Below are 13,079 nucleotides of genomic sequence, written 5' to 3' on the forward strand. Positions count from 1 at the left end.
CACACGTTCCAACATTGCAGGGGTTAAAGCTGCGTGCGGAAGGCCGGCACCCTGGCGATAGGCCACGTTTGCGTTGCCTTGTTGGGATGGTGACAGGCGCTACACCCAACGACTCACCATGCTTTTGTTCGCTGCCAGGTGTCCGTAGACATTCTACAAGCGCCTATGAATATTTGCGATGCTGTGCTTTTCCGCCAAAAGATACTCATTAACAGCTCTCTGCTTGGAATACACCTCCGTTCCATTGTGATCCGTGGACCACGTCGAATGAGAGTGACCACACGTTCCAACATTGCAGGGGTTAAAGCTGTGTGCGGAAGGCCGGCACGCTGGGGATAGGCCACGTTTGCGTGGCCTTGTTGAGATGGTGACAGGCGCTACACCCAACGACTCACCATGCTTTTGTTCGCTGCCAGGTGTCCGTAGACATTCTACAAGCGCCTATGAATATTTGCGATGCTGTGCTTTTCCGCCAAAAGATACTCATTAACAGCTCTCTGCTTGGAATACACCTCCGTTCCATTGTGATCCGTGGACCACGTCGAATGAGAGTGACCACACGTTCCAACATTGCAGGGGTTAAAGCTGCGTGCGGAAGGCCGGCACGCTGGGGATAGGCCACGTTTGCGTGGCCTTGTTGAGATGGTGACAGGCGCTACACCCAACGACTCACCATGCTTTTGTTCGCTGCCAGGTGTCCGTAGACATTCTACAAGCGCCTATGAATATTTGCGATGCTGTGCTTTTCCGCCAAAAGATACTCATTAACAGCTCTCTGCTTGGAATACACCTCCGTTCCATTGTGATCCGTGGACCACGTCGAATGAGAGTGACCACACGTTCCAACATTGCAGGGGTTAAAGCTGCGTGCGGAAGGCCGGCACGCTGGGGATAGGCCACGTTTGCGTGGCCTTGTTGAGATGGTGACAGGCGCTACACCCAACGACTCACCATGCTTTTGTTCGCTGCCAGGTGTCCGTAGACATTCTACAAGCGCCTATGAATATTTGCGATGCTGTGCTTTTCCGCCAAAAGATACTCATTAACAGCTCTCTGCTTGGAATACACCTCCGTTCCATTGTGATCCGTGGACCACGTCGAATGAGAGTGACCACACGTTCCAACATTGCAGGGGTTAAAGCTGCGTGCGGAAGGCCGGCACGCTGGGGATAGGCCACGTTTGCGTGGCCTTGTTGAGATGGTGACAGGCGCTACACCCAACGACTCACCATGCTTTTGTTCGCTGCCAGGTGTCCGTAGACATTCTACAAGCGCCTATGAATATTTGCGATGCTGTGCTTTTCCGCCAAAAGATACTCATTAACAGCTCTCTGCTTGGAATACACCTCCGTTCCATTGTGATCCGTGGACCACGTCGAATGAGAGTGACCACACGTTCCAACATTGCAGGGGTTAAAGCTGCGTGCGGAAGGCCGGCACCCTGGCGATAGGCCACGTTTGCGTGGCCTTGTTGGGATGGTGACAGGCGCTACACCCAACGACTCACCATGCTTTTGTTCGCTGCCAGGTGTCCGTAGACATTCTACAAGCGCCTATGAATATTTGCGATGCTGTGCTTTTCCGCCAAAAGATACTCATTAACAGCTCTCTGCTTGGAATACACCTCCGTTCCATTGTGATCCGTGGACCACGTCGAATGAGAGTGACCACACGTTCCAACATTGCAGGGGTTAAAGCTGCGTGCGGAAGGCCGGCACGCTGGGGATAGGCCACGTTTGCGTGGCCTTGTTGAGATGGTGACAGGCGCTACACCCAACGACTCACCATGCTTTTGTTCGCTGCCAGGTGTCCGTAGACATTCTACAAGCGCCTATGAATATTTGCGATGCTGTGCTTTTCCGCCAAAAGATACTCATTAACAGCTCTCTGCTTGGAATACACCTCCGTTCCATTGTGATCCGTGGACCACGTCGAATGAGAGTGACCACACGTTCCAACATTGCAGGGGTTAAAGCTGCGTGCGGAAGGCCGGCACGCTGGGGATAGGCCACGTTTGCGTGGCCTTGTTGAGATGGTGACAGGCGCTACACCCAACGACTCACCATGCTTTTGTTCGCTGCCAGGTGTCCGTAGACATTCTACAAGCGCCTATGAATATTTGCGATGCTGTGCTTTTCCGCCAAAAGATACTCATTAACAGCTCTCTGCTTGGAATACACCTCCGTTCCATTGTGATCCGTGGACCACGTCGAATGAGAGTGACCACACGTTCCAACATTGCAGGGGTTAAAGCTGCGTGCGGAAGGCCGGCACGCTGGGGATAGGCCACGTTTGCGTTGCCTTGTTGGGATGGTGACAGGCGCTACACCCAACGACTCACCATGCTTTTGTTCGCTGCCAGGTGTCCGTAGACATTCTACAAGCGCCTATGAATATTTGCGATGCTGTGCTTTTCCGCCAAAAGATACTCATTAACAGCTCTCCGCTTGGAATACACCTCCGTTCCATTGTGATCCGTGGACCACGTCGAATGAGAGTGACCACACGTTCCAACATTGCAGGGGTTAAAGCTGCGTGCGGAAGGCCGGCACCCTGGCGATAGGCCACGTTTGCGTTGCCTTGTTGGGATGGTGACAGGCGCTACACCCAACGACTCACCATGCTTTTGTTCGCTGCCAGGTGTCCGTAGACATTCTACAAGCGCCTATGAATATTTGCGATGCTGTGCTTTTCCGCCAAAAGATACTCATTAACAGCTCTCTGCTTGGAATACACCTCCGTTCCATTGTGATCCGTGGACCACGTCGAATGAGAGTGACCACACGTTCCAACATTGCAGGGGTTAAAGCTGCGTGCGGAAGGCCGGCACCCTGGCGATAGGCCACGTTTGCGTTGCCTTGTTGGGATGGTGACAGGCGCTACACCCAACGACTCACCATGCTTTTGTTCGCTGCCAGGTGTCCGTAGACATTCTACAAGCGCCTATGAATATTTGCGATGCTGTGCTTTTCCGCCAAAAGATACTCATTAACAGCTCTCTGCTTGGAATACACCTCCGTTCCATTGTGATCCGTGGACCACGTCGAATGAGAGTGACCACACGTTCCAACATTGCAGGGGTTAAAGCTGCGTGCGGAAGGCCGGCACGCTGGGGATAGGCCACGTTTGCGTGGCCTTGTTGAGATGGTGACAGGCGCTACACCCAACGACTCACCATGCTTTTGTTCGCTGCCAGGTGTCCGTAGACATTCTACAAGCGCCTATGAATATTTGCGATGCTGTGCTTTTCCGCCAAAAGATACTCATTAACAGCTCTCTGCTTGGAATACACCTCCGTTCCATTGTGATCCGTGGACCACGTCGAATGAGAGTGACCACACGTTCCAACATTGCAGGGGTTAAAGCTGCGTGCGGAAGGCCGGCACGTTGGGGATAGGCCACGTTTGCGTGGCCTTGTTGAGATGGTGACAGGCGCTACACCCAACGACTCACCATGCTTTTGTTCGCTGCCAGGTGTCCGTAGACATTCTACAAGCGCCTATGAATATTTGCGATGCTGTGCTTTTCCGCCAAAAGATACTCATTAACAGATCTCTGCTTGGAATACACCTCCGTTCCAGCCGCCATTTTGAAGGCTAAGTACAGCAGTGCCACCAATCGGATCATCATGAAACCATCGGGGTTACAGATGGAGTATTCCACGATGTCCCACAACAAATTCCGCAGTTGTTCAACCGAAGTTTGCAGAGAAAAAAATGTATTGCATTACTTATTGAACGCCCCTTTGTAACCATTGCGGCTTCGAGCCGCATTGTGACCTTGCCTGCTATATTGGTTTATTTGATACGGAAAATGGACTCCATTGTCTAGCGAACGTAAGTTACTATATTTACCTCCAGGAAATTCATCTGTTAAAGTGTCTAAAAGGGACATAAGAGACCCCCTGAGCTTTACAGGAACGAGTACAATAAATTCGCAGCTTAGGGTGAGCCATTCTCGCCAGGAGAACCCTAGTATCGCCCGAGAGAGACGTAGGCGGCGGCGGCGGCTGCCGTGGGGCGTTTTACCGTGATTGAAGCGCCGGCGAGTGAGGACGCCCACTCTGCTGCAAGGCGTCGGGCCTGCACCCTCGGGGCGCACTACGGACTCTGTGGGCGACGCGGTGTGTGTGGCCTGCCGGCCCCTGGAGGGGCGCCAGCAGTTAGGGGCAGAGGCCAGCGGCCGCTGCAGCCTCGGTTGAGTAAAGACCGGCGGTCGCACAAAAGCCGGGCCACCTGCCTACGCTCTAGCGAGCTGCCTTGTGTCGGACTACTCTGATAAATAAGCTGTAGATATCGTATTCATTCGAATTGAAAGTAGAAGCGATAAAATACCGGGAACGAGAGCTTATCTGCAACTTGAACAGAAACGAGACTGCAGTGTAAGAACTGAAGTACATGAAACGGAGTCAGAGATTGAAAACGGAGTGGGACGGGCTTGCAGCCTATGAGTTCACATTGGACAAGCAGGAAATATGACAAGAGAGAAATGTAGAAAGGCGATTAAAGTCCAAGTAAATGAAATAAATACTTTGAGGCTTGTAATTCTTGAGTTTTCTCCCGGCGTATTTGACAAAATATCCACGGGTGTACTGCCGGTCTATAGTGTCCAACGGGCACAATATTTCGGCGATCAAACATGTCGTCATCATCAGGTGAACTGACGGACTGAGCTCCTGTGAGCGTGCCGGCACGACCGAACCTACTGCCCTCTGAGCAGCCATAGCGTACGGATCTCCGTGCCGGTACGTTCACAGGAGCTCAGTCCGTCAGTTCACCTGATGATGACATGTTTGATCGCCGAAATATTGTGCCCGTTGGACACTATAGACCGGCAGTACACCCGTGGATATTTTGATTACTTTGAGGCTTGACGATGAAATCATTGTGAGAAACCGTATTAGAACGGAATGGATAGCGTCTTGAATAGAGGTTACAAGATTAATATCAGCAAGAAAGTAACAGAATGTATTTGAAGTAAACCAGTTAATGCAGAGGGTATTAGATGAGAAAATGAGGCAACAGTGTAGTCGATAAGTTTCGCTATTTTGGGCAGCATAATAAGTAAAATGGTTGGTGTAGGGAGGATATAAAATGCAGACTAACTACCAACAAAATAAAAGCATTTGTGGGGAAAAAATCGTTGAAGGCCAGTATGAATTTATTCAGTCACTGCAATGTAGATTTCCCCTACAGTTCGCATCGAGTAACTTCGGAATTGGTGATGTGGTTTACTGTGGATTTTTCTGCGCACTATTAATTCCATATTTCTGATCCATTTTGAGCATTTTGGCATTCAAGCTAATTTTCTGGGTTTGCTCTTGTGTATAATTCGTCATATTTATGTATATAAAGCAAATGGCCTTCCTGCGCGGTGACATCGATTCCCGGTTCAATTCAGTGCTGTCGCGCTTGGACAGCATGTGGATGGGTGACCGTCTGGGTCTGCCAGGCGCTGTTCATAGGCAGTGTGCACTCAGCCCTTGTGAGGCCATTTGAGGAGCTGTTGGACCGAGAAGTGGTAACGCCGGCCACGAAACTTGAAAACGGCCGTGATAACGGTGGGCTGACCATATTTTCTTCCGTATCTGCATCCAGTGACGCCTATCGGCTGAGCACGACACGGCAGTCGGTCAGTACCGTTGAACACTACGAGGCATGTTCGGCCTGAGTTTACAACTGTACATAAACCTCTTATTTACTTATAAGAGTAGGCGAATCCTTAGAAAGTTCGATTTAGTTGTAACGTGATTCGAATGTACCATACATTGCGATTCAGCTTGTGCAACATGCCTGGACAGCTCTGTCCAAGTTTACTTTTGTAAAGACGTGCAATATGTTGCCTTCCCATAAATCTGTTACGGACAGTCTCGAAAGTTTAGAGCGTAAGCTAACAACAGCTTCAACGGAGGCTGTCGTTCATTACAAAAAACGAAAAATGGAAGTTGCAGTTTTCTTCATCAAAGACGCAAGCCTTGGTACATATCATAATCCACCAACTGAAGCACACTTATCGTTCTTACCATCTCACTACTTGGCACAAACTGAAAAAGAACGATCTTTGTCTTTTCGTATAATTTTTTATTATGATGATTTTTTTCGATGTTTACTTCGAGGTACAGTTTAACATTCCATATTCAGTTCATAGACGGCTTTGTAAACTATGACCGTTTCTATTTCTCCCATTAGTAACATTCAAAGTGCTTTTAATTGATAGTAATATGTTCTCACTCCCTAATATAAATTTATAGGCTTCCTCGGCTGGTAACAATATCATTGAAATCCCCCTGTACGTACTACCACTTCATCTTATAAAATTCATAAAATATTAAAAGAACCGACGTTTCAGACTTGTTGCAGTGGATGTCCTCTGGCCGATTCTCACTCCTCGCCTTTTCGTACTCATCTAAAGTTTTTCGTTCTTATACGATTGCTTAAGCATCTTATCACTACTGCCAGCAAACAAATCATTCTGGGTTCCACTTCACAGATACGTAAACTTTTGTATAGCACAGCGCACGCAAAGGATCTAGTAGCATGTGTCATTGCTTCAATTACTTACGTAATGTAGCTCAGTTTGACGCATATTTGCATCGATTCCAAGCACGCATAATGGGGTCCTGAAAACAAGCCATCTTGCTGAAACTACGGAGTCGGGATGCTGCTCCTTTTTGCTCTGGTCGTCGTATACGTTAATAGAGACCTGCAATCGGCTTTGCACAGTTGTTACTGCAGCGCAATTCCCACAATATCTTCCTGGCCTCGGCCTTCAGTCTTGGCGCAGTGCAACTCCCACGTTATAATGTCCTTGTGCACGAGTCACGTGTAGTCACCGAGCGTGAGAGGGAGAAGGAGAAACATTCATTTGTGCCAATCCGTACTTCATGTTGTCTAGGGCGTCCTGGAGACGGGGTCTTATTTGTAGTGCTGCTCCTAAGCAACCTGTGTTTTACGTTGGCCGAATGGATCCATTCGAAAGAAAGGTACACACCGCCTATTTAAATTGGCTTATTCCCATGATACATGTCTAAACTGCAAACACAAAAATAATTATTATATTAAGATTTTCAATGTAATGAACCTATAGATTCCATTAGTCTTGATTCCCGGCAAGTTCAGGACATTGTACAACAATGCTGACAAGTTGTGCTACATATAACTGACAGTAGTGGAAACGTAGTGGATATACACTGATAAGCCAAAAAATTATGGCCACTACCCACCGCGACGTTGAACGTCGCCTGGTGGCCTTGTGGGCACGTGGTACAGTAGCAAAAGCATGTAAGCGGAGCAGATATGGACGGGGATCACCCTAGCGAAGATATGCGGACAGAAAATGGGAAAATACACTAAGACAAGCGACTTGATACAGGGCAGATTATCACGCAGAACCTGTGAACGAGTATCTCAAAAACGGCGAAGGTTGTCGAATGTTCACGTGCTACTGTCGTGACCATCTACAGAAAGATGTATAAGGACAGTGAAACACCATTAGGCGCAAAATGGTTGGACGTCCATGACTCTTCGCAGAACTTGGAGTTCGGAGGCTTGTCTCGTCTGTAAGGTAGCAACACGGGTTCGCAGGTAGATGCCGTGTTTCTTGACTTCCGCAAGGCGTTCGATACAGTTCCCCACAGTGGTTCAATGACAAAGTAAGAGCATATGGACTATCAGACCAATTGTGTGATTGGATTGAAGTGTTCCTAGATAACAGAACGCAGCATGTCATTTTCAATGGAGACAAGTCTTCCGAAGTAAGAGTGATTTCAGGTGTGCCGCAGGGGAGTGTCGTAGGACCGTTGCTATTCACAATATACATAAATGACCTTGTGGATAACATCGCAAGTTCACTAAGGCTTTTTGCGAATGATGCTGATTTATATCGAGATGTTGTAACAATGGAAAATTGTACTGAAATGCAGGAGGATCTGCAACGAATTGACGCATGGTGCAGGGAATGGCAATTGAATCTCAATGTAGACAAGTGTAATGTACTGCGAATACATAGAAAGAAAGAGCCCTTATCATTTAGCTACAAAATAGCAGGTCAGCAAGTGGAGGCAGTTAATTCCATAAGTTATCTGGGAGTACGCATTAGGAGTGATTTAAAATGGAATGACCGTATAAAACTAATCGTCGGTAAAGCAGATGCCAGACTGAGATTCATTGGAAGAATCCTAAGGAAATGCAATCCGAAAACAAAGGAAGTAGGTTACAGTACACTTGTTCGCCCACTGCTTGAATGCTGCTCACCAGTGTGGGATCTGTACCAGATAGGGTTGATAGAAGAGATACAGACGATCCAATGGAGAGCAGCGCGCTTCGTTACAGGATCTTTTAGTAATCGCGAAAGCCTTACGGAAATGATATACAGGTATAAACTCCAGTGGAAGACTTTGCAGGAGAGACGCTTAGTAGCTCGGTACGGGCTTTTGTTGAAGTTTCGAGAACATACCTTCACCGAGGAGTCAAGCAGTATATTGCTCCCTCCAACGTATATCTCGCGAAGAGACCATGAGGATAAAATCAGAGAGATTAGAGCCCAAACAGAGGCATACCGACAATCTTTCTTTCCACGAACGATACGAGACTGGAATAGAAGGGAGAACCGATAGAGGTACTCAAAGTACCACACCGTCAGGTGTCTTGCGGAGTATGGATGTAGATGTAGATAGATAGATGGTGGTCTGTAGAATCTCTGGCGAAAGAGCACAATGCTGTTGCACGCACAGGTGTTTCGGAGCACATCGTTCATCCCACACTGTTGAAAATGGAGGTCCGCGGCAGACCACGCCTACGTATCCTCATGTCAACTACGATTGCAGTTGGCACGGGACCATCGTAATTCGACCGTCGATCAATGAAACCGGGTCGGCTCTTCAGATGAATCTTAGTTTTGCTACACTAGGTCAACGGTTGTCTTTATAAACGCCGTCATCGAGGTGAAAGGCGGCTGGAAACGTGCGGTGCGCCACGGACACAGACTGGTGGGAGCAGTATTATGCTATGGGAGACATTCTGCTGCGCTTGCATGGGGCCTGTGGTAGTAATCGAAGACACACTGACAGCTGCGAACCACCTCCATCCATTCATCCTTGATGTCTTCTCCGACAGCTACGTCATCTTTCAGCACTGAGCTACAATCGTGCTATAATGGTTTGAGGAGCATTATATTGAACTCACGTTGATATCTCGGTGACCGAACGCGCTTGATGTTGATCCTATGGAACTCACTTTGGTAGCTCTAGAACTCCATCGCCGCGTACATAAATCAGGAGCCCTTTATTTACGCGAATTACGTAACCTGTGGGTAGATACTTAAATGCCAGATACCTCCAAAAAGCTACCAACAAACTGTCAGATCCCTGATAATCAGGTGGTCATTATGTTTGTTTCATCATTGTAAAGTTGTCGATTGGTAACAGCGAAACAAATTTGTTAAGAGGTGGAGGGGGGGGGGGAGGGGGAGGAAACAAAATGAAACTTCATGGTTTAAGAGGATATGTCATATTATTTGAGGGATTTCAGTATCGAGTCAAATTTTAAACAGAGACGACTAATCTGACCGACGTTCAGCTCCTATGGCCTGGATGCGTGCACTGATAACGTTGGAGAGGCTACGCGAGAATGTATCAGTGATGGCAAATCCAGTATAATTTACAAAGAACTTGGAAGTAACAGCCCACTTATCACTACACTCATCCCGTTGAGAAGAGAGCCATAAAGCATTTGTATCGTTTTCCGTAAATCGCAGGATTTTTACGAACCCATATTATACAGTTGCACCAGTTTGCTCTGCCGACCGTTCTACTTGTCACAGAGAATTACAACTCTCATAATTTACATAACTGCGGATAAATGTATGTGTGTACGCAGTTACATTGTTATACGATCAGGTCTTCTGGATACCTTCTATGGCATGTAGGCTTATGCGGAAGTGAAACTTCGACGATAAGCAATGCGGACAAGAAGCGAAAAAGAAGCTTTTGAGCTGTGATATTTCGGAGTATGTTAGAGATTACATGACTAGGTCACGTAATTACTGAAGAGGTACTAAATATAAACGAGGAAAACAGAAACTTGATATAACTTGACTAAAAGGAGGGTCGGTTGACAGGACACAGACGGAAGCAGCAAGTAATTATCAGTGTGGTTATAGAGAGGGATTCTAAACAATCCAGTCCCACACTCTAATCAAAAATTGATAGTTAGCTGACTAACATTATTTCTTCGACACCTCTGTCTAAAACAATAGAAACAGAAATGTGTATAGTTTAGTTAATGGGACAAGAACCGTAGATAGGCCCTAATTGGAAACTGGAAATTTGTGGTAAGTTCTGTGGGACCAAACTACTGAGGTCATCGGTCCCTAGGCTTACACACTACTTAATATAACTTAAACTAACTTACACTAAGGACAACACATACACCCATACCCAAGGGAGCACTCTAACCTCTGACGCGGGAAGACGCGCGAACCATGGTACGGCACCCAAGACCGCACGGCTACCCCGCGCAGGCCCAAATTACATTAACTCTTGGGGGGGGGGGGGGGGGTAAGGAGTTAAAAACTCGTACTCATTTTAACCTTTTAATGTCGTAGTAGATAGTTTTGTCCTGTAATAAAACGCAGTATATTCTCTGAATGAGGCCTGGGTTGGACACATTTCCGAACAAAATGCTTTCTTTTGTAATGAATGATTCGTTATAATGGCTTCATGAAACAATGCTGTCGATAACTAGAATCTCTTCACTTTCGTAATAATGTAACTGGATAAATAAGTAATATTCTTGAAAAAACACTATTTAAACCTCACTCCTTTTGTATTTAACAACTGTCGAAATAGTAACACTCTTCAGTATTATCGTTTTCCGTAAATCGCAGGATTTTTACGAACCCATATTATACATTTGTAATGGAGACATTTCTGGCCAAATAAGTCAACTAGTCTCAAACAAAGACCTTAATGTAACAGAAAGGTTTAGGTGTTCGTTTTTCCCGCACGCTGTTAGGAAGGAGAATGGTAGAGAGATAGTATGATTGTGGTTCGATGAACCCTCTACCAAGCACTTAAATGTGAATTGCAGAGTAGTCATGTAGATGTAGATGTAGATGTAATTTGAGGAAGAAATTTCTGAGGCTGTGAACACGGACCTCGGGTAAACCGGAGGAGATGAGTGACATTCGAAGCATTTGAGATCTTCATCTTCATCCACATGCATATTCGGCAAGCCACCGTGCGGTGTGCGGCGGTACCCTGCACCACCAGTAGTCACTTTTTCCTGTTCCACTCACAAATGGAATGGGGAAAAACCGCTGTCTGCATACCTCGGTATAATCTTTAGAGTGTGAATAGTATCAAAACTTTCATTTGACACAGCTGTATCGTTATCTACTAGTGCACAGATATCTTAAAAGTATAGGTCCTGTTCAAGGGGCAGGGGGTGGGGGGTATAAATTGCAAAAAGGTCTTTGATACCCAACTAGTTCAAATGCATGCACGTTGCAATAGTTCCGCAGAGACGAAAAGACTTGCAAGTACAGGCTGGCATGAAGAGCTGGATACTACAACAAGATGCGATCCTGCATTGTAGTTGAATATGCATGTAATTATCTCCATGGATTTTTGACTAACAGAACTCAGTACGTATTACTGGAGTGTGAGTGTTGAACAGAACTGGATGTAACAACCAGTGTGCCTCAAGGAAGCGTAACAGCACCACATGTATTCTGAGTGTGCAGAAATTATTTATCACAAGAGGTCGATACGTCTATACTTTTGTCTACAAAGAAGTGTCGTCGATTAGCGATTGTATGGAAACGCAGAGAGACCTGTACAGTACTTCTACTTGGCATTGTACATGTCACCTTTCTTGAAATGTTGATCATCGCACGTCATTGCTCGCTGTAATGAGAGAGAACCAAATAGTATCCGATTATAAGATAGACAATAAACGCCTGGAGCTCGGTCGCGTAGTTTTAACACTACGAGGCAATGAGATAGTGAACGAACACGCAATATCAGTACTAGGGAAGGTGAATGATAAGCTTAGGTTTGTTTGAAACATTCTGGAAATTTTTTGTGCAGGTGTAAAGGAAATCGCATACAATACGCTAAGGCACAATTTTAAGAGTATTGCTGCAGCGTTTGAAGGCTTTATGAGGTAGAAACGCCGGCAGACATCAGACAAATTCAGCGACGCGTGGTTCAAGTCGTCACAGGTCAGCAAGACCCAGACGTCTAACAGCGACGTGCAGGAAACTCAAATAGGAATCATTGGATGGAAGGCGACGTTGTTCCGGCGAAACCGATATGCATAACTTAGACAACCGATATTCGTGGAAGACTAGAAAATTGCGCTTCCAGTGTCATGTGGGTATCATAAGAATAAAGTGAGAGGTCAGTAGATATACTTCCCTCCCTCGCACGATACTCTAATGGAACAGGACACGAAGTTACCAGTGGTACGATGTAACCTCCGCCATGCACTATACATTTACATCGAAGCGCAAGTCTCATTACGGTGTGCGTAATGAAATAATTCCAATTCGAAAGAAGGCATGTGCAGACGGGTATGAATAATACTGAGAATCAGTTTAACAAGTCGTGGTTGTAAAACATTGAGACAGGGTATTTACAGAAGAAAAACTGGAAGCGACTGACCTCGGGGTAGGTTAGTTTGGGTTCCGCAGCAATACACGAATACGTGAAGAAATACTGACCCTACGACTTTCCTTAGAAGATAGGTTGAAAGAAGGAAAAACTACGTTTATAGTATTTGCAGATCTGGAGAAAGCTTTTGACAAATGTCGACTGGAATACACTGTTTGAAGTCCTGGGGTTACAGGGGAAAATGGAGCTAAAGGCTATAAACACCTCATACAGAAAACAGCGGCAATTATAATACAGTAAACAGGTTCAAATTGCGGTAGTTGTGCAGACATGAAGGGGCTTGCACGGGATAGAATGAAAAATGGTTCAAATGGCTCTAAGCACTATGGGACATTAACAACTGAGGTCATCAGTCTACTACACTTAGACCTACTTAAACCTAACTAACATAAGAACATCACACACA

The sequence above is a fragment of the Schistocerca gregaria genome, chromosome 2, assembly GCF_023897955.1.
Source record: "Schistocerca gregaria isolate iqSchGreg1 chromosome 2, iqSchGreg1.2, whole genome shotgun sequence".
Taxonomy (NCBI): Eukaryota; Metazoa; Arthropoda; class Insecta; order Orthoptera; family Acrididae; genus Schistocerca; species Schistocerca gregaria.